Below are 23,496 nucleotides of genomic sequence, written 5' to 3' on the forward strand. Positions count from 1 at the left end.
ATTTCTGCTCTCTTACCTCTCCTAGAGGGGAAGCTTTTTTCTCCATCCTGATCTAGTGGAGGGAGAAGACCAGTCTCCAGGGAGCTGTCTCCTGGAGTCCGGAGGAGGTGGACGGGAGCTGACATTTAACACCTACAAGGCGCAGGCGCTTTTATGTAGGACATTTCATAGAATCCTGACAACATCACGTGAGGCAGGTATGGTTATCCTCATTTTACACGAGAGCCAACCAGAGTTCCTCCCATTTCTCCTTGTGTCTGCAAATAGTACACACCATTCTCTCCCCATCTCACTCCTCTTTTTTTGGCCTTGTTTTCTACATAAGAGGCAGCACTGATAGAAAGCCAGCTACTGCTGGTTCCTGAAGACAAGATGCCAGGGTTCGGTATGCTATTTTCATACCAAACCTGGTTTCCTGGTGGGCACACAAATTGTGGCCTGCTAAAATAGCAACTCTGGCAAAAGTTTTCCAATCTGCTTCTATGTGCATCAAATTAGGAGCTAGCCTTGCAGTTAAGCCAACTGACTGTTTCTAATGAGCTGGAAACAAAACTCCTTTTAAAGCTACCAGCCGTTGGCCCAGAGTCACCAGCACAGCTAGATACATGAGGCCCTAAAGCAAAACTTCCTCTTATCTTTAGTTCATTTCAACCCTACCATCTCCACCATTACCCCTTACTCTGTTCAAACACCTGCCATCCAGAACCACTGCCCTTACGCATGCACACATGCATTTATTAATAGTAATAGGAGGCTGTGATCAAACCCAGGCCTGGGTCCATGGTCCCTACCCTCAGGGAGCCCACCTTCAGGAAGAGGAGATGGACATAACTCTCTCACTTTCCTTTGCACTACCCATACTCTCTCTCCACCCCCTGTGCCTTTTCCCAATCAATACCAGAGTCACTAGACCAGTTTCTACAGCCTCCATCAACAAAAGTTGATAACAATTTTGCAAACTCAAATGCTGCAGGGGACCAGGCAGATAGGAACAAAAATAGCTGACATTTTAAAATTTTTAAAAATAAATAAAATAAAATAGGCTGTCCATGTCCTTTCCTTTTGTATATTGAATTTGGCATGTTTTTAATTCCTGTTTTTTATTGTATTCTTTCAAACTAAGAGTTGGATTTTTGTCATCAAGATTGCCGTTTGCCATTAGATATTTCATGTAAGTACACAATTATTTGTGCAGAATGTCTGAGCGTTTAAAATTTTGTGTGGTAAAGTCTGTCAGTCATCTTATATTTTCTCCATTGTTTTTTCTTAACTGAAGGAATAGAGCTGTCTCTTAAGTATTCTCCACTAGAAAATGTTTGCCTTAAATAAAAGAAAATGAATGTTCTTCTTCGTGCTTGGTGCAAATAAATCACACTTTATGTATATAAAAAAATTAACACAACATTATAAATCAACTATACTTCAATAAAAAAAAGGAAATGTGCACACACACACACACACACAAAGATAACTGACATTTTATCAGACATGGTGGCTGGCCTTCAAACCCCTGTGCTTGCTATTTCCTCTGCCTGAACACTCTTCCCACCCACCCCCCCCCACAATGGCTTGTTCCTCACGTCCCTCGAGTCTTCCCTGGAGGAATGTCTTCCCAGTGAGGCTTCCCTGACTATCCTTTCTAAATTGCATTCCCAGCATTCACCGCTCCCTTCCTTGCTTTATCTTTTTCTAAAGCATTTGTCATTGTGTTCACCCTATAATCTACTTTTCTGTTTATTGTCTGTCCACCTATCCCCCCAGTAGGTGCCGTAAGGGCAGAGATTAGTCTGTTTTGTCCCTTGATGTATTAGGTTGGCCAGAAAGTTCATCTGGGTTTTTTCTGTTTGTTTTTTCATAAACAAACTTTCTGGCCAACCCAATATATACCCAGTCCCTAAAAAAAACGGGCCCATAGTAGGTACCCAGTAAATATTCACTGTATCCCCAAGGCCAGGTGCTGTGCTAAACACTTGGATGCATTAACTCATTTAATCCTCAGAACAAACCTAGGAGATAGGTACCATTTGTTGCTGTTATTATTGTTGTTACTATGATGCCCATTTTACAGATGTAGAGGTTGTAGTACAGCGTGGTTAAGTGACACGGCTAGTTAAGGGTAGATCCAGAACTTACCCCCAGCAGTGTAACCGTGCTCCCAGCCACTTCACCGCTCCTAACACACTCTGTACAACATGACATGGGCTGGTGGGAACTGTGACAGCTGGAAAATTCTTACCAGGCCCGAAAGTGTTCCTTCTTCTTTTTATTCCTGTTCTGGACCAAAAAAGGAATCTGTTGCCTTGTTTAGTCTCTAGGCCACCCGTTGGATCAGGATCAACCTGAAGTGGAAATTGCAGACGAAAATAGACTTTTATTGGCTTAGGAGGAACAGAGATTTAAGGAAAGATTGCCCAACCAGACCTCAGGTGTTGAGGAATCCACAGGTGTTTTTTCTCTTGGCAATTGGCCGTTTGCCAATTGGGTCCATGATAAGGAGGGTTCAGGGGTAGCTGTTTGAGCAGTCTTCTTGTGACTCAGCGGGACCCTTCCTGAAGAGCTGATCTCAGGGGCCATCCAAATGACAGGCAGGCTGTCGATTGTCACAAGTTGGTCTCCTGGGACAGCAGCAGCTTCACAGCGGAAGGACCAAGCCACAGAGCCATGGACATGTGCATCGTCTTGGCACTGCCATGGCATTAAGCCACCTTTCCCCATGTCCTCCTAGACATCCCCGGAATAGTCCGTTTCTTTGTTGGTCGGGTAATATGGTGTAGATATCAGCTTGCTTCAGACCCCAGTCATCTCACCCTAAGATGTCCAGTTCAGGTGGCCCAGGGATTAGAATGCCAGCCAAAGCCTTCAGAAATGCCTTCATGCAATAATACTCAGAAGCCACAAATATTTGCTGGATACCATAGCCCGCATTAATATCATGACCCAGACTACAGGAAAGATCAAAAGGGCTTTTTCTCTTTCATGAGGTAGCTATGATCAAATAATAACTGACCCAATCTCTCCCTGCAACTAAAAATGACTAGACGTTCTCAGTTCCTTTAACATTCACTCAGTAACCACTGGGTGAGTGCCTGGTGGTGTCAGCAATGTGCTCTGGAGTGGCACAGTTGGGCAGGAGACAGGTATACTCCCAAACAGTGAGATAAGCACAGATGTGTGGGCTGGAAGCTGTACGAATACAGAGGAGGCAACCACACACCCTGGCTGGGGTGTGTTGTTTGCTGGGGGAAAAAAAGATGCAAATCAGAGCCAGGTTGGTGTGTTGTATTGGAGGAAGAGACCTTCCAAGGGGGCTCTGAGGTGGGCAGGTTGGGGTACAGAGTTCCTTGTGGCAGGAAGGACTATGGAAACATCCCTGTACCAGCTCTGGGGTGGGCAAGTTAGAACTACACCTGTTGTGTTAGCAGAGGGTACTCACTAGGATCTCCTATTAGGAAAAGGTATAGAAAAGTGCTTTGCAAACTATAATGGCCAATGCAAATGAGTTATGATTTTTTTAAATAGATCTTTATTGGAGTATAAGTGCTTCACAATGCTATGTTAGTTTCTGTTGTATGACAAAGTGAATCAGCTATACATATACTTATATCGCCATATCCTCTCCCTCTTGCGTCTCCCTCCCACCCTCCCTATCCCACCCCTCTAGGTGGTCACAAAGCACCGAGCTGATCTCCCTGTGCTATGCGGCTGCTTCCCACTAGCTATCTATTTTACATTTGGTAGTGTATATATGTCAGTACTACTCTCTCACTTCGCCCCAGCTTCCCCTCCCCTACCTCCGTGTCCTCAAGTCCATTCTCTATATCTTTATTCCCGCCCTGTCACTAGGTTCATCAGTACCATTTTCTTTTTCTTTTCTTTTTTTAGATTCCATATATATGTGTTAGCATACAGTATTTGTTTTTTTCTTTCTGACTTACTTCATTCTGTATGACATATAAGCTGCAGGAGAGCAAGGATTTTTGTCTGTTTCGTCCATGGGTGTACCTCCAGAGCCCAGGCCTGGCCTATAGCAGACATGCAGTAATATTGATATTGTGGCATAGATGAACAAGTGCTTGCCCGGGAGGAGAGGTACAAACTGAGAACTCAGAGGGCCAGGACTGGAAGCCACTGCTCCCTCCCCCCAGAAGCCTGCCAGCTCATGGGGCAGGGATGTAACCCTGGCTGCCTCCCCAGAGCTCACCTCAACCCCCAGACCTAACTCTTCGAGAACCCTCTCCCACCTGGCTGTGGGCTGGGTGGCACACGTATGTCCCAGCTCCATCCAAGCCAGTTCCAGTCACCACCTCCAGGCAGGGGCTATTTTGGATCTGAGGGTGTCAAGAGCATAAAAGGACCAGTCTTGGAAGTTGTGGCCGAGACACGGGCAGAGAGTGTTGGGTTCTCTCCCCATGTCTAAGCTGGAGCCTGAAATAGCTGTGAGGCTAAAGAAAATATCAGAATAGCTTTTGGCTTCACCACAATTCCAGGCCGAGCACAACACGTACCCAACAGGGGCCAAATAGGCAGCTTGTACCAGCAGCTCACGAAGCGGGAAAGTCCTTTGGGGAGAAAAATGAAAATCATGATACAAAACTCAGGCTTGTCCCTGTTTGGGGAAGAGTGACAGCATCTCTAGCGACTCCAATGGTACAGCCAATGGATGGTTACCGTTGCTCCAGGTCATGGAGCCACCAGTGTGGCCATGGCTGGGGGTGCTTAGAGCTAGGGATCCCTGAAGTGGGAGCTTCTGAAACATACAGGAGGGCTTCAAAAGTGTTCACCTCACCAGGATGTGACCTGCCCCAGCTGTGAGCATACAGGAGCCCTAAGTCACCGAGTGCCACAAGTGCCAGACATAGGGCCATGAATTCTAATGACATTATCCTATTAAGTTCTCACACAAGACCAAGCGAACGACACTATCATTCCCATTTTACAGGTGAGAGAGCTGAGGCTCACAGGCGTTAAGAAGTTTGGCTCAATCAGTAGATGACAGAACTGGGATTTCAATGCTGGACTGTGATTCCAGTGCATTTTAGCAGGGGCTGCACGAATGGGTAGGATTCTGACCTCTTGAGAGGGCATAAGGTAGTGAAGAGGACACGATTCCAACCCTCAGGTGTTGGAGAACTGTCTCCTGCAGCTCTGGGAATGCTGGTGGCACCCCGAAGGCCCGCACCAACATTTTTACATGGACAGACATGGAGCTGAAGAGTTCAGAGCTCTCCGGATGGCCTCGTAGTCTAAACCCTGCTCCTGGGGCAGGTGATCCCTCTCCAGTGTCCCTGAGAGGTGGGAGGTGCAGGCTGGTGAGGTCTGGAAGGAGACCAGAGGAAGCCAGGAGGACACCCACCCCCTGCTGAGCTGGTACTGCTTGCTGCTTCTGCCTTTGGGGTCCCTTCCTTGCAGTCCCATCACTTACCCCAGGAGGTACCACATCCCCCCTCCCACGGTCTGAGACTCTTCCTCAAGAATAGACATTGTGCCACTTTTCAACAATAACCATGCTACCCTCAGCAGTGGCTGTGGGAAGCAAAGGAGGAGGGGTTGGGTGAGAGAGAGAGCTCAGACTTAACCATGACCTAGGTTATCTCAGCCTCCATGCCTATTCTGTTGCCCAAGACCCTTAGCGCAGCCAACAGGCCAACATCCATTGTTGTTACCCTCTGTCCCCTTATCCCTCTCAGGCAGAGACTTGCCTTTAGAAAGGTCTGGGGGAAATTCCCTGGCAGTCCAGTGGTTAAGACTCCACTCTCCCAATGCAGGGGGCTCGGGTTAGATCCCTGGTCCTCCAGGGAACTAAGATCCCACATGCTGCGAGGCACGACCAAAAGAAAAACAGGAGACAGAGAGAAAGAAAGGTGGAGATTGGTTCAAGATGGCAGAATAGAAGGACGTGCACTCACTCCCTCTTGCAAGAGCACCTGAATCACAACTAACTGCTGAACAGTCATCGACAGGAAGACACTGGAACTCACCAAAAACAATACCCCTCATCCAAAGACAAAGGAGAAGCCACAGTGAGATGGTAGGAGGGGCACAATCACAATAAAATCACATCCCATAACTGCTGGGTGGTTGACTCACAAACTGGAGAATACTTATGCCACAGAAGTCCACCCACTGGAGTGAAGGTTCTGAGCCCCACATCAGGCTTCCCAACCTGGGGGACCAGAAATGGGAGGAGGAATTCTTAAGAGAATCAGACTTTGAAGGCTAGCGGGATTTGATTGCAGGACTTCAACAGGACTGGGGGAAAGAGAGACTCCACTCCTGGAGGGCACACACAAAGTAGTGTGCACATCGGGACCCAGGGGAAGGAGCAGTGACCTCAAAGGAGACTGAACCAGACCTACCTGCTAGTGTTGGAGGGTCTCCTGCAGAGGTGGGGGTTTGCTGTGCCTCACTGTGAGGACAAGGACACTGGCAGCAAAAGTTCTGGGAAGTACTCCTTGGTGTGAGCCAAGAGACTCCCAGAGTCCGCCATTAGCCCTACCAAACAGCCTGGTAGGCCAAACAACCAACAGGGAGGGAACCCAGCCCCACCCATCAGAAGACAAGCAGATTAAAGTTTTACTGAGCTCTGCCCACCAGAGCAACACCCAGCTTTACCCACCACCAGTTGCTCCCATCAGGAAACTTGCTCAAGCCTCTTAGATAGCCTCAACCACCAGAGGGCAGACAGCAGAAGCAAAAAGAACTACAATCCTGCAGCCTGTGGAACAAAAACCATATTCACAGAAAGATAGACAACATGAATAGGCAGAGGGCTATGTACCAGATGAAGGAACAAGGTAAAATCCCAGAAAAACAACTAAATGAAGTGGAGACAGGAAACCTCCCAGAAAAAGAATTCAGATTATTGCTAGTGAAAATGATCGAGGACCTTGGAAAAGGAATGGAGGCCAAGATTGAGAAGATGCAAGAAAAGTTTAACAAAGACCTAGAAGAATTAAAGAAAAAACACCTAGAAGAATTAAAGAACAAACAAAAAGAGATGAACAATACAATAACGGAAATGAAAAATACACTAGAAGGAATCAATACCAGAATAACTGAAGCAGAAGAAGAAGGGATAAGTGATCTGGAAGACACAAGGGTGGAATTCACTGCCACATAACAGAATAAGGAAAGACGAATGAAAAGAAATGAAGACAGCCTAAGAGACCTCTGGGAAAACATTAAATGCAACAACATTTGCATTATAGGGGTCCCAGAAGAAGAGAGAGAGAAAAGACCCGAGAAAATATTTGAAGAGATTATAGTCAAAAACTTCCCTAATATGGGAAAGGAAATAGCCACCCAAGTCCAGGAAATGCAGAGTCCCAGGCAGGATAAACCCAAGAAGAAACACACTGAAACACATAGTAATCAAATTGACAAAAATTAAAGACAAAAAATAATTATTGAAAGCAACAAGGGAAAAATGACAAATAACATACAATGGAACTCCCATAAGGTTAACAGCTGATTTCTCAGCAGAAACTCTACAAGCCAGAAGGGAGTGGCATGACATATTTAAAGTGATGAAAGGGAAGAAGCTACAACCAAGATTACTCTATCCAGCAAGGATCTCATACAGATTCGATGGAGAAATCAAAAGTTTTACAGACAAGCAAAAGATAAGAGAATTCAGCACCACCGAAACAGCTCTACAACAAATGCTAAACAAACTTCTCTAAGTGGGAAACACAAGATAAGAAAAGGACCTACAAAAACAAACCCAAAACAATTAAGAAAATGGTAATAGGAACATACGTATCAATAATTACCACACGTGAATGGATTAAATGCTCCAACCAAAAGACACAGGTTCGCTGAATGGATACAAAAACAAGACCCATATATATGCTGTCTACAAGACACCCACTTCAGACTTAGGCACACATACAGACTGAAAGTGAGGGGATAGAAAACAATATTCCATGCAAATGGAAATCAAAAGAAAGAAGAGTAGCAATAATCATATCAGATAAAATAGACTTTAAAATAAAAAATGTTACAAGAGACAAGGAGGGCACTACATAATGATCAAGGGATCAATCCAAGAAGAAGATATAACAATTATAAATATATATGCACCCAACATAGGAGCACCTCAATACATAAGACAACTGCTAGCAGCTATAAAAGAGGAAATCGACAGTAACACAATAATAGTGGGGGACTTTAACACCTCACTTACACCATCCAAACAGAAAATTAATATGGAAACAGAAGCTTTAAATGACACAATAGACAAGATAGATTTAATTGCTATTTATAGGACATTCCATCCAAAAACATCAGATTACACTTTCTTCTCAAGTGCACATGGAACATTCTCCAGGATAGATCACATCTTGGGTCACAAATCTAGCCTCAGTAAATTTTAAAAATTCAAATCATATCAAACATCTTTTCTGACTACAATGCTATGAGATTAGAAATCAATTACAGGGAAAAAATGTAAAAAACACAAACACATGAAGGCTAAACAATACATTACTAATAATCAAGAGATCACTGAAGAAATCAAAGAGGAAATCAAAAAATACCTAGAGATAAATGACAATGAAAACACGATGATCCAAAACCTATGGGATGCAGCAAAAGCAGTTCTAAGAGGGAAGTTTATAGCAATACAAGCCTACCTCCAGAAACAAGAAAAATCTCAAATAAACAATCTAACCTTACACCTAAAGGAACTAGAGAAAGAAAAACAAACAAAATCCAAAGTTAGTAGAAGGAAAGAAATCATAAAGATCAGGCAGAAATAAATGAAATAGAAACAAAGAAAACAATAGCAAAGATCAATAAAACTAAAAGTTGGTTCTTTAAGAAGATAAACAAAATTCATAAACCATTAGGCAGACCCATCAAGAAAAAGAGGGAGAGGACTCAAATCAATAAAATTAGAAATAAAAAAGGAGAAGTTACAACAGACACCGCAGAAATACAGAACATCCTAAGAGACTACTACAAGCAACTCTAAGCCAATAAATTGGAAAATCTGGAAGAAATGGACAAATTCTTAGAAAGCTATAACCTTCCAAGACTGAAGCAAGAAGAAACAGAAAACATGAACAGACCAATCACAAATAAGGAAATTGAAACTGTGATTTAAAATCTTCCAACAAACAAAAGTCCAGGACCAGATGGCTTCACAGGGGAATTCTATCAAACATTTAGAGAAGAGCTAACATCCATCCTCCTAAAACTCTTCCAAAAACTTGCAGAGGAAGGAACACTCCCAAACTCATTCTATGAGGCCACCATCACCATGATACCAAAATCAGACAAAGATACTACAAAAAAAGAAAACTACAGACTAATATCACTAATGAATATAGATGCAAAATCCTCAACAAAATACTAACAAAGAGAATCCAGCAACACATTAAAAGGACATACACCATGATCAAGTGAGATTTATCCCAGGGATGCAAGGATTCTTCAATGTACGCAAATCAATCAATGTGATACACCATATTAACAAATTGAAGAATAAAAACCATATGATCATCTCAATAGATGCAGAAAAAGCTTTTGACAAAATTCAACACCCATTTATGGTAAAAACTCTCCAGAAAGTGGGCATAGAGGGAACCTACCTCAACATAATAAAGGCCATATACGACAAAGCCACAGCAAACATCATTCTCAATGGTGAAAAACTGAAAGCATTTTCTCTAAGATCAGGAACAAGACAAGGATGTCCACTGTCACCACTATTATTCAACATAGTTTTGGAAGTCCTAGGCACGGCAATCAGAGAATAAAAAGAAATAAAAGGAATTCAGATGGGAAAAGAAGAAGTAAAGTTGTCACTGTTTGCAGATGACATGATACTATACATAGAGAATCCTAAAGATGCCACCAGAAAACTACTAGAGGTAATCAATAAATTTGGTAAAGTTGCAGGATACAAAATTAATGCACAGAAATCTCTTGCATCCCTATACACTACTGATGAAAAATCTGAATGAGCAATTAAGGAAACACTCCCATTTACTACTGCAACAAAAAGAATAAAATACCTAGGAATAAACCTACCTAGGGAGACAAAAGACCTATATGCAGAAAACTATAAGACACTGATGAAAGAAATTAAAGATGATACAAACAGATGGAGAGATATTCCATGTTCTTGGATTGGAGGAATAAATATTGTGAAAATGACTACTGAAAGCAATCTACAGATTCAGTGCAATTCCTATCAAATTACCAATGGCATTTTTTACAGAACTAGAACAAAAAAATCTTAAACTTTGTATGGAGACAAAAAAGATCCAGAATAGCCAAAGCAGTCTTGAGGGAAAAAAATGGAGCTGGAGGAATCAGACTCCCTGACTTCAGACTATACTACAAAGCTACAGTAATCAAGACAATATGGTACTGGCACAAAAACAGAAATATAGATCAATGGAACAGGATAGAAAGCCCAGAGATAAACCCACTCACCTATGGTCAACTAATCTATGACAAAGGAGGCAAGGATATACAATAGAGAAAAGACAGCTTTTTCAATAAGTGGTGCTGGGAAAGCTGGACAGCTACATGTAAAAGAATGAAATTAGAACACTCCCTAACACTATACACAAAAACAAACTCAAAATGGATTAGAGACCTAAATGTAAGACCGGACACTATAAAACTTTTAGAGGAAAACATAGGAAGAACACTCTTTGATGTAAATCACAGCAAGATCTTTTTTGGTCTACCTCCTAGAGTAATGGAAATAAAAACAAAAATAAACTAATGGGACCTAATGATACTTAAAAGCTTTTGCAAAGGAAAGGAAACTACAAGAAGATGAAAAGATAACCCTCAGAATGGGAGAAAATATTTGCAAACAAATCAATGGACAAAAGATTAATCTCCAAAATATATAAACAGCTCATGCAATGTTAAAAAAACAAACAACCCAATCCAAAATGGGCAGAAGACCTAAATAGACATTTCTCCAAAGAAGACATGCAGATGGCCAAGAGGCACATGAAAAGCTGCTCAACATCACTAATTATTAGAGAAATGCAAATCAAAACTACAATGAAGTATCACCTCACACTGGTTAGAATGGACATCATCAGAAAATCTACAAACAACAAATGCTGGAGAGGGTGTGGAGAAAAGGGAACCCTCTTGCACTGTTGGTGGGAATGTAAATTGATACAGCCACTATGGAGAACAGTATGGAGGTTCCTTAAAAAACTAAAAATAGAATTACCATATGATCCAGCAATCCCACTACTGGGCATATACCCAGAGAAAACCATAATTCAAAAAGACACATGCACCCCAATGTTCATTGCAACACTATTACAATAGCCAGATCATGGAAGCAATGTAAATGCCCATCGACAGACGAATGGATAAGTAAGATATGGTACATATATACAATGGAATATTACTCAGCCATAAAAAGGAACAAAATTGGGTCATTTGTAGAGACGTGGATGGATCTAGAGACTACCATACAGAGTGAAGTCAGAAAGAGAAAAACAAATATCATATATTAACTCATGCATGTGGAACCTAGAAAAATGGTACAGTTGAACCAGTTTGCAGGGCAGAAATAGAGACACAGATGTAGAGAACAAACGTTTGGACATCAAGGGGGGAAAGCGGCAGAGAGGGGTGGTGGTGTGATGAATTGGGAGACTGGGATTGACATATATACACTAATATGTATAAAATGGATAACTAATAAGAACCTGCTGTATAAAAAAATAAATAAAATAAAATTCAAAAAAAATAAAGAAAGGTGCTGGGAAGGTGAGGACTCTCGGCAAGGTGTGGAGAAGGAGCCTACCACGAGGGGGCAGTGTGGAGCATAGTCCCCATCTACCGTCTAACCAAGGGCTTGTTTTTCCTTCCTCAAGGCCCCGGGACCAAAGAGCCACCAGTGGACGTATTCCAGGGGATCCACGAGCTTTGCATGGGGAACTTTTACATACGTTGTTTTCATTTGAAGTGTAAGTTAAAGTGTAAGCATATTCTGAATCCCCTGATTACACTTAAAACTGAGCACTTGGAGGCTGTCCTTGACATTTAGCAATATGCAGCAGCACTTTAATTGGCATAAACAAACCAGAAAAGATCGGAGGCAGATGCATTATGGAAATAATGTGTTTGTTCTGGGTGAAGGCCATGGGATACCATCACACCGAGGTTTTGCAGTTATTCGAATAGAGCAGCTGTATGCAGTTTAGGGCAAGCCAGATGCCAAAGAACCTGAACCACGGTTGTCATCCAAGGGAATGAACCTGAACCACGGTTGTCATCCCACCAGAGCAATCAGCTTTTGGCAAAATCCTTATTGCATTCCATTAGGCAAGTTGAACTTTATTTGTCGTATTCTTTTGATGATATTCAATCTGTACATTTAGTTTTAGGGTTGTATAATTTAGTGGTTGATATCTAGTTTTATATATATACATATTTAAGTAACATTATAAAAAGTAAGTCAACATGAGTAGGCGGTGAAACTTCTTTTCTTGTAACTTACGTTACAATGTGATCGAACTTAAGCCTGGGTGAGACATCATGGCACTCAGTCGGGGAAGATGGGACGGGAAGGCTGCAATGTGAAGCTAGGATATGTCCTCTCTGGAAGAGGTAGAGGCCACTGATGCCATGGGAGGACTTTGGGACTTGGGACCAGAAGGAATGGGGTCCAGTCTGCAGCTTCTTTGGCACGTCGGCTCCTGCTTCTAAATTCAGGCTGCTCAGTAAGCTACCTCTTACCCGGCATCCCTCTTGGCTGCTTCCCCAAGCTGGAGGGTCAGGGGCTGCTGGGGGACAAGAGGGTGTCCCAGTGGGAAACGGCCTTCGACTGCACAGAACTGCCCGACAGACAGACCTGACCTGTCTGGCGGCTGCCGGCCCCCAGCACCCTCCTCCAATTAAGCCATTGGTCACTCTCCAGTGAGTCCATTAGTAGGGGTTCAGGGCAATTAAGCACCAGAGCATGGCAAGCCCTTCCTGGGAAGAAGCCAAGCTGGCCCACACTTGCTTGGACTATCCTTTCCCATCAGCACGCCTGGCGTATGCAGATCCCTCAGACCAGCGATTCCCCAGACCTGGGGTTAGAAATAGGAGAACCTCCTTCTTTTCAAGGCTGGGAATAGGGCCAATGTCACCTGGCAAAGGAAATTTCTGAAATCCCTAGGGCCTCATCTCTCCAGGACAAGTTTCCCTCTGCCACTGGTAAGATCAATAATAGTCAGCCTTTTAAAATAAGTCTTTATAGTTTATAAAAGATGTTCACATATATTATCTTATTTTATAATCAGAATAAAGAACTCTGGGAAAAAGAACCCAAGTCACAGAGGTTAATAATGTACCTGAAAGCACAGTTATAAAGCGGACACCAGGGACCAAAATCCAGACGTTTGGACCCAGAGCCCTTGTTCTTCCCACCACAAGTGCTGTTTTCAGTTGCACAATGTACAGGGAAGTTTTGTAGCTGGCCCTGCCTTCAGAACACTTACAATCCCAGATGTTCAGGTATTAACTTCCCAGCTTAACTGTAAGATACCAGGACGCATCTTGGAGTCACCTAGAACACTCACACACAAATGCTTATTGATTTGGTTTTGATTTAAGAGAATAAAGGTGGAGAGCTTTGGCCATAAAGATTTCCTGTTCTTAGAAACATCTTCCACTTTTTCATCACTGATGAAGCTCCTTGAACAGAGGACAAACATTTTTATTTTATTTATTTCTTTAAAAAAATGCTTTATTATGTAAACTTTTTAACTCACACAAAAGTGAACAGAGTAGAACAATAAACCTTCACATTTCCATCACTCAGGTTTAACAATTCGTAAGATTTTACTGCACTATCCCTTCTCTCTTTTCCTCTGAATTATTTTTTTACTTCTAGAAATTATTTCAACTCACTGCTACATATTTCAGTGTGCTTCTCTTAAATATATGTATGTTCTCACATGACCATAATGTCAATATCACACCTAACAGAAAGAACAGTGCTTTCTCCTAATACCCAGACTATAATCAGATTTCTCTGGTTGTTGAAATAGGGTCTATTTCATTCTGTTGTAACTGGCTATCTTCTATATTATGATACCCACCTACCACAATAAACTTTAGAGGGATACTGACTAAGAGGGGAAATACTTTAGACATCTTTCTTTGTAAGATATCTCTAAGAATGCATATTTCTTTTAGATATAGATGTTGTAGGTAGTTGAGGGGAGTTCCTTAGTATCTGTGGATTGGATATTATTACAGTACCTGTGAAATGAGTTTCCATTTTGGATGCTGTGACGTCACACTGGTTGTCAGAAAATGTAATTAACCAAGATGAATCTTAGTTGGCTTAAGTACAGCTTCCTGCCGTACATCTATCTGCCCCACTCTCGGTTGAGTCAGAAGTATGAAATGTGTGGTGTTTCCTGACACTGTTGTGGAAATACCTGTGCTGTATGAGTATTCAAATATATAGTAAAATATTCTTAGCACCTTCAAAAAATTCTTAGTTCTCTTAATTTTTGAGTTAGAAGTAATAATAATGGTGCACACTTACACAGTGCTTTTAAGCACTTTATCTGTATTAACTCTTAATTCAAACATTGTTAATCTACAACAGGTATTCGATCCTTTTCTGAGAGGGAAGGGCTGGGGGCAGAGAGTGTTAAACATAAGACAAGGACTAGAGAAGGAGAAGGGAAGCAGGTTGGCGTTCAGATGTTAAATTTATCTCCTTTCCGTTGTCCTGAATATGTGAAATACATATAACCTGAGGAACCAGACTAGATTGGAGAGTCACAGACCTTTTGTTTTAAAGCTGAGGAACCTCTTTTTAAAGTGAAATCTCGCTTGGAAACCCAATACTTGAACAAGAACAAGCAGAGGTGCTCTTACTAAAATGGAAGTGTGGCAGTGGAGGGGGGCGGGGAGGTAGCTGGAGTCTCACCCAAGGTCCCCAAGCCATCTCCTCCTTCCCAGCTCCTCACAGTACAGTTTGGTACAGCTGGACAATCACCTGATCAGATCATTTGCCATCTGGGCTCCAGAGAGACAGAGATGAGTAGCACCCAGGCCCTGCCAGCAATGAGCTGTCAGATCCTGTTAACATGTGGTGATGTGGGACCGAGACAGAGGGTGCCTGGATGCTACAGGAGCAGAGGAGAGGGGCTGCCTCCCCCCTGGGGATGAGGGGTCTGGGGCAGGGGAAGTGTATCAAGAAGGGATGGTGCCGGAGTCACGTTTAGGACACTTTGGTAAAACAGGAATGAAAAATGTTTAAATTGAAAAATCTACAGAGGTTTAAAGATTAAATCACATTCTATGAGATCACTGCCAAAATGGTTCGCATCCCTGGAGGGCAACCAGGATGCTAAAGGGTCAAGAGGCCAGCTCACATCAGAGAGGCAATGGGCACTGGTTCTGGTCTGGTTACCTTGCCAACCCTCCATGAATGTGTGCTTCTCCCCGGAGAGTGAGATCAGCCCCTGGGCTTATCAGAGACTGAGCAGCCCCCCAGTGTGGCCCTCAGGAACCCACCGAATGTGCTACGTGTCCGTGTATGGAAGGGGCAGCAGAGTACCCCAGGGCCACCCATGCCCAAGCCCACTCCTTCTCTGATCCTTGCCTCCCCGCTCCTAGTATGTGCTTTCTCTCTGTCTGTCTCCCTGTGTCTCTGTCTGGTCCAGCAAGCCAGGTACATCGAGAGCCTCAGAGTCTTTACCTGTGAGCTCCCTTCCACCTCCGGTGGCATCTGGCTTTGGAATGCCAGTGCAAGCTTCCTACCTTGCGTCCATGGGCTCTTAAGGGATCCGTGGATGGGCTCACGAGGGGGGAGCAGTGTAAGCAGACGTGTGTGCATGGTTTTCTGGGAAGACGATCCACAGTTCTCATGGGATTCTGGAGTAGGGTCCAAAGCTTCCAAATTATTAATAGCCACTGTGTTCCCAAAGTTGAAGGAACTGGTATATTTTGTCTGGAGAATTGTTCTCATATATTTGAAAGGCAGTCCTGTGAAAGAAGGCAAGTGCTGTGTGGCTTCCCAGGAAGGAACTGAAACCAATGGTAAAATCTCCAGGAGGCCAATTTCAGCTCAATTTCAGCTCACTGGCCAATTTCAGGAAGGACCAATTAGTTGAGTGATGGAAAATAAAAGTTGCCCCAAATGGTGCATTCTTCATCACTGAAGTATTCAATCGGAGACTGTCCATGGTGTTGGGGTACAAGATGGACTGATGGCCTCGTGGGTCTGGTCCAGCTCTCAGCTGGAGTGACTGAAGGAAGGTGTGGCTTCTGATGCATGCTCAGATGAAAATGTGAGGAAGGAGAAAAAGTTGAGCGAACCTTTGAATTATAGGGAGAGACCCTAGGTGTGGGAAACTATCTGAACTGATTGCTTATTGGCTTTTTTCATGCCCCTCATTGGAAGAGGACATCTTCAACAGGGTTGTAGAACCTGAGAGCTCAAGTCTGCAAGAGCTGGGCAGGGGCTGAACATTCTGGACTTTATCCTGCTGGCCTGTGCTAGGCTGGATCTATGCCCTGGTACCTGGGAACCGCAGAATCTGTCTTTGTTTGTACTCTTTTAGGCAGCTTTTATCAACCGTATTCTATGTGGTATTATGTGAAATGCTTCTAGATCTTCTCCAAAAAATATTTTTGAGATATATGCAAGAAAAACATGAATTATGATTATGCAATTTTAATAGGTTAAATATTTTTAAGAAAGGCACACCACATGGAAAATCTCCTTCTCCTAGAAGACCTGATGCTGGAATTTCCAGAAACAATTAGTATTGACCCGGCATTTACCACCTCAGGTCATGTTAACAGGTGGCTTATAGTCAATAATTACTGACACAGATTATATATCTTGCCTTCTAATCCGAACACATAGTTTCTATTTAGTCAATATTTACTGTATATATACTCTTTTATTCCATAGACATTTGTTCCCTATGGAGCTGTGGCTTAAAGGAGGAAAATTTTACATGAAAAGCAGAGTTATATGGTTCTCAATCTGTCTGAATCAAATAAGCAAACAGACGTAATACTTCAAAGCGAAGGCAACAGTCGTGGCCTTTGATTTCTAGAAAAAATGGAGGAGAGCTGCTGCGGATGAAACAATGGTTTGGGAGCAGCCTAATCAGGATTATCACAAAACTATCACAAACTTGTTTCACAGGGGCAAACATTACCTCTTATCCCGGTTTTCCTTATTTGTGAAGTTGCCACACCCTCGCTGGCCACCTGGAGAGAGCCGGGTACTCTCCAGCAGGTGAATCGGTCCTTGTGGGCTGGTGAGCCCTGAGGGCAGAACAGAGTCCACCTGAACACTTCAACTCAAAGAGCAGCCCAGGCTGGCCTTCCCCCCACAGGACCTCCAAGCGGGTCAGGAACCAGGCTGCTTCCCGGTGACTCCGCCTGGGCTGAGCCCGCCTGGTGGAAGAGACCCAAAACCAGAGAACCAGACCTGGTTGGAGGAGCTGTGTGACGTGGAAAAGAGGGGCCCTGGTGTGGGTGCCAATGCCAGCCAACAGCCCCTGCATTTCCGAGAGAAGGTGAAGCATGAAGCCTGTCCCCAGTCTAGACGGCGGGATGGAGGCCTCTCCAGCAGGAAGGGGCCAGGCCCTTGTGAGAGGCGTTTGAAAGCACAGAAGCCTTGGCAGGGGAATGTGGCCTGTGGACTGAGCCCAGGAGAGAGGCCAAGGCAGGGAGGGCTTGCTAGCTTCCCTTCCTCGTCTGGGCAGGATCTTATGGCCTGTAGCTCACAAGATCTCTGCCCCTTGAAGAACTTCAGCTGCCGAAGGGGAAACCAACCTTGGTTGTGACATTGACCAATGTCCATTGGTCCCAGAACACCTGGTGGGCAGTGCCTCAGCCTCTCTGGCTTTCCTAACAACCCTGTGGTGAGGTGAGCTATCCCGGCTTTGCTGCTGAGTCTCAGGGCTGTTGGAGACTGACTCAGGGTCACTCAGCTTTTAAGAGGCACATTGAGGGTTTGAAATTGGATCTTCTAACTCCAAAGTCCAATCTCTTTCCAAAAGTCATGCCACCTTGCCCACACACCCCAGAAAAGCCTGATATGCACCTTCCATTCATAAAGGAGGTCACTGTTTACAAACTGCTTTGTAAATCCTGTCACCCTTTTGTGAGATGTGCCATTGATATATTTGTAAGACAGACAAACTCATGGAGCTCAGAGTGGTTAAGTGACTGGGCCAGAGTCACACAGCAAAGCCAGGGTTCAATTTGAGTGTATCCACCTGCTCTCAAGAATCCTGAAGAGGGTAAAGGGTCTAACCAGCCTCTGTCTCTGCCTTGTTTTATGGGACCCAGCTTTCTGTTTTGAGGGGAAGCATCTTATTTCCAAAAGACCAAAAGGGAAGCAAAGCAAATTGATATCTGGGAGTCTGAGAAAGAACCCTGTAGTGGTTAGGATGATCCTGACAGCTTACAAACATGGGCAAATGTCTATTCCTGAATGGCCAAAGTCCATGGCTCTTTGTGGAGTGATGGGAATGATTGATCACCTCAGTGTAGGACCAAGGGTGAAAATCTTCAAATATTTCATTTTCTTAAAGGATAATACAAGCCCATGAGACCACTCAGCTTTATACAGAAAGTAGGTAAGCAACTACTTTTATTATTATTATTTTAAGTGGGAATAAAAGAGGCTTAGCAAAGTGAAAGTGATTCACTAAAAGAACCCTACAGGGAGGCGACTCATGACATTATATCTATGGCTGTGGGGTAATGGAGGCAGCCCTGGATTTGGGGTCAGAAGATATGGGTTGTGTGACCTTGGGCAAGTCACTTACCCTCACTGGGCCTCAGTGTCCTCCTCCACAGACCTGAACACTCTTTAGGGAAATGGTGACGAGCATAGGACACAGCGTGTGTACCAGAGGGACAGGTAGTGAGTCCCATTGCCAACCGCCCCAAACACTTTGCTCGTGCCATCACCATGCCCTTTTGACCTTGTGGCATGATTTCCCGCTCACTTCACTGGGTGTCTCCTGATCTGCCCCACAACCTGCCACACTGCAGTGCTCAGTGAGTGTTTTTTTTTTTTTCCAGTGAGTGTTTTTTGAATGAAGGAGTGAACAAATGAATTGACACATCCGAAAAGCACGATGCAGACTTTGGCTTTATATTTTTTCAACGCAGATAACACATGAATCTCAGTGCACAGAAACTTGTTTTCTAAGCCTCTGTTCATAGCCAGACACATAAGGATGGAATTCTCAGGAGATGGTCAGAAGTGGCACAAAGTATTGAGCCCTCTCTCATTCCTGTTCCTTTCGCACAATGAGCTTTGCCCTAAAGAGGTTTGGTTTCTCTCCCCAGCATCTCCCCAGTGCTCACTTCACCACGTTCTCCCAGACACTCCAGGTGGATAACACAGTCAGCAGCTGACATCCCAGAGCTTGGCTGGGACCCTCTGACCCTTGCCTCTGCATCCATCTCACACAGGGGAAACTGAGGCCCAGCAAGGAGAACAGACTTACTCCAGGCCCTCTGGAACCCGGTCAACAGGGCGAGGTTCCTGATAGAGGCTTTCAGCCTAGCCGTGTTCCTGACGGGGCATGAGCCATGAGCAGGGATGCCGGAAGCCCTGGATCGCCATGGAGCATGTTTGCCTCCAAAATGGGGGATCACACAGATGATCCGGTAGCGTGCAGAGTTCAAATTAATTCAGTAAACATTTACTGAGCATCTATCATGTGCCAGGCGCTGGCTTTTTAAGGTAAAATGCGGGACTTCCCTGGTGGCGCAGTGGTTAAGAATCCGCCTGCCAACTCAGGGGACACAGGTTCGAGCCCTGGTCCTGGAAGATCCCACATGCCACGGAGCAACTAAGCCCGTGTGCCACAACTACTGAGCCTGCGCTCTAGAGCCCGAGTGCCACAACTACTGAAGCCCTCGCGCCTAGAGCCCGAGCTCCGCAACAAGAGAAGCCACCGCAATGAGAAGCCCGCGCACCGCAACGAAGAGTAGCCCCCGCTCACTGCAAGTAGAGAAAGACCGCGCGCAGCAACAAAGACCCAACGCAGCCATAACTAACTAACTAAATAGATAGATAGATAGATAAATAAGGTAAAATGCGCGGGGGGTGGGCCACGACGATACCTTGTTTGGGGCAGGCCACTCCTGTGAGGTGCCCACACTCCGGAGTGTGTATCCGCGATCCTCCTGGGGAAAGGGATCTGAGCGGCGCTGCCCTCCGGCCTGCTGACCGCCTCGCCCTGTTCTCTCTCTGTCCTCTGGGCTTCCTGCTCAGTCTCCAGACCTCTCGGGTGAAGAGCCACTCTTCCCCCTCCTGGGATCAGCCCCGCTGTCCCGCTTCCCCCTCTGCTCCGAGGCAGCTGCATCCAGGGTTTTCTCCTGCCCCCAGGGATGGTGGAGGAGGACAGCTATGAAGGAGAGGGTCATGACACTGTGACCCTGGGGACAGGGCCAACCCCTGCCCCTCCCGTCTGCCTGGCAGCCGCCCAAGACTTTAACAGGGAGGTTCTCATTCACCCCGGTTTTTCTGTGGCCTCGGGAGACTGTGGCCCAGAGCCGAGAGGCAGCCGGGCAATGTGCTCCGGGCAAAGGCAGTTTCCTAGGGGAGGCTGGGAAACAGAGGCAAACAAGCCAGACGGAGAAGAAAATAAAAAATGCCAGGAGAGGAAGCAGATGCAGGGCAGGTTAGAGCAAGAGGAAGTGTCTGCAGAGCGCTCTGCTCTGGCTGGTTGCTCTGAGTCTCAATATGGCTCAAGGCTGGAAGTCTGGCCGAGCTGGAAGGGGCTTCGGTGACCATACGGTGCACCCCCTTACGTCACAGATGGGGAACCCACGGCCCAGGGCGGGGAGGGAGCCGCCCAAAGCTGTACAGCTGCATAGAGACACGGCAGAGCTGGGCTCGCTGACTTCGCGTGGGAGCGCGCCTGGGGTGGGGGGCACGGTCTTCGCCCTTCCCCCACCCACGCTGCTCGCGGTCACGATAGAAAGGCAGCTCTTCCGATGGCATTCTACAAGCTTAAACCCAGTCGATCCTGATCCAAAAATAGGTCCAAACCCTGTGTGCAACTGCTGTTAGGGGATGGCAACGTGCAACTCTGCACCTACTGAATCCTAACCACGGTCTGGGGGGGACACAGGCAGGATGTGACCAGCCTCTGACTGTCCCCGGTCAGGGAGGTCCGAGACACAACCAGAGCACCCGAGGCCTTCTGGGAAGAGGCCGCCGGAGCAGGGCAGCTGCACTGGGCAGGTGGTGCTGCAGGAGGCCCCTCGCACAAGTCGTTTCCCAAAAGGAGCGGTTTGCCCTGGCCACTGATTTAAAGCCCCTCCCCCAGGCCCAATATTATAACAACCATCCATCCTGCTCCTGGGGTTTGATGGGAACAAAAAGGACAAAGGAAGAGAAGTAAAAATCCCTGGGTTTCATTCCAGCTGTGCTGTGCATGAGCTGTGTGACCTTGGGCTGGTCTCTTCACCTCTCTGGGCCTCCTTTTCCTCATATGTGACAGGAAAGGGTCACCTGCATGAACCCTGAGGTCCTTCCAGCGCCTGGACTCTCTGACTCACACGAACTCAAGGAAGACTTGCCCATGCCCTCCCTGCCAGGGACCCTTTCCTTAACGTGGCTTCCGCTGTGGCTCTGACCTTGGAGTTTTTAATCATGGGAATCCTCGTCCCCAGAGTGTGAAGATGAAGAATGACTCCACCATACAGAGAGGAAAGCCATTCTGTAAGAAGTGCCTTTCTGTTCACTTTCTCCCATTGCGTTACCTAAGGAACCCTCAGCTCATGGTGGCACTAAGCTAACCAGAATTAAACCAACTTTCTCTGTGGGTGAATAATTAGTTTTTATTGCATCTCAAGGGCCTCAGTAAAGAAACCACTTGGTTTTTTGATGCTGAGGACATTCCGTATCTAGTTCTGTGCACTCTTTTCCCCCTCCTGCTTGTCACTGAAACTCTTCTTCCTACCCCAGATGTAAGCTGCACTTTGACCTTGCAGATCTGTTCTTGAGTTTGAAAGAAGGGGGTGGGGAGTGGGGTCTCTTCTCTATTCATGTACAGGCTCCACGGTTCTCATGTGCACCTCACACTGTCACGGTCAGTCCCCCACTCAGGGCACAGCCTGCATTACTGTCCGTGGTCTTTAGAGTAGCCTGTCTCATGCTTCCTCAAACAAAAGTCTAGCTTCTCTTTTCTTGTGACTTCTCAGCCCTGACAGCTGAGACGGGAACCTTTAATAATTGAATTCCGTATATAAAGTCAAGTGGTTCATTCGGGATATGTCATCAGCCTCTGCTTACCCAGCACCTGAAGCAGAAGAGAAATGGGTTTTGTGAAGCACAGCACCAAATTCATGCAGCTCTTCCTGGAATATCTGGACATCCCTGGACGTGCACCCTCTTTCCCTTCTTTCCCTCTACCTCTATTCTGGGGGCCCTTTACAGTTAGGTCTTGTTACAAAATTGTGAGTTAACAAACAACCAGAATACCTCAATGACATACTCAAGGCCCCTCGGAGCCTGGGCTCAGGCCTGGCACCCTGTCACTTCTGCCTCATTCTACAGGCCAAAGTTTGCCACGTGGAGCAGGGGACAATGTGCTCTAAGGGGAGGAACTCCAGAGTTACATGGCAAAGGGCCCGGATACAGGTTGGGTAAAGAATTCGGGCCTTGGGGGCTTCCCTGGTGGCGCAGTGGTTAAGAATCCGCCTGACAATGCAGGGGACACGCGTTCGAGCCCTGGTCTGGGAAGATCCCACATGCTGCGGAGCAACTAAGTCCGTGCACCACAACTACTGAGCCCGCGCTCTAGAGCCCGTGAGCCACAACTACTGAAGCCCGTGCACCTAGAGCCCGTGCTCTGCAACAAGAGAAGTCACCGCAATGAGAAGCCTGCGCACCGCAACAAAGAGTAGCCCCACTCGCCGCACCTAGAGAAAGCCCGTGCGCAGCAACGTAGACCCAATGCAGCCAAAAATTAATTAATTAATTAATTTTTTAAAAATCAATAGGGATATAGAAGATTTTAAAAAATAAAAAGAAGAATTGGGGCCTTGATAAAATTAACCTACCATCCCCCCAAATTCTCCTGTACCCTGTGTGGTCATCAGACCCTCCCTCCTGTGTCTTCAGCTGCTCCCTCTCTACTTGACCAAACCCAAACCCAAAATATATTTAAATCTTTCCTGTCTTAAGACAAAAGTATTATGTAGTCCCTTAAGCATTTATCACCCTATATCTCCCTGCCTCCATTCTCTAGGAAATGTATCCAAGAAGGAAGAATAAGAAAGAAGAAAGTGTGTATATAGTACAAAAAGAATATAAAATATAGAATGGTGCTATTCATAAGAGCAAAACTGGGGGCAACGTGAGCTTCAAAAGAGGAGGAAGAATTTGGCAATCTGCTATACGTAGTGGGTGGATGTTCATTATACAGACATTATAAATGATGGCTATGAAGACTATGCAATAATATTTTCTAAAAAGCCCCGTGAGATCAAGTTAATTGAAAA

Source organism: Lagenorhynchus albirostris, chromosome 2 (assembly GCF_949774975.1).
Source record: "Lagenorhynchus albirostris chromosome 2, mLagAlb1.1, whole genome shotgun sequence".
Taxonomy (NCBI): Eukaryota; Metazoa; Chordata; class Mammalia; order Artiodactyla; family Delphinidae; genus Lagenorhynchus; species Lagenorhynchus albirostris.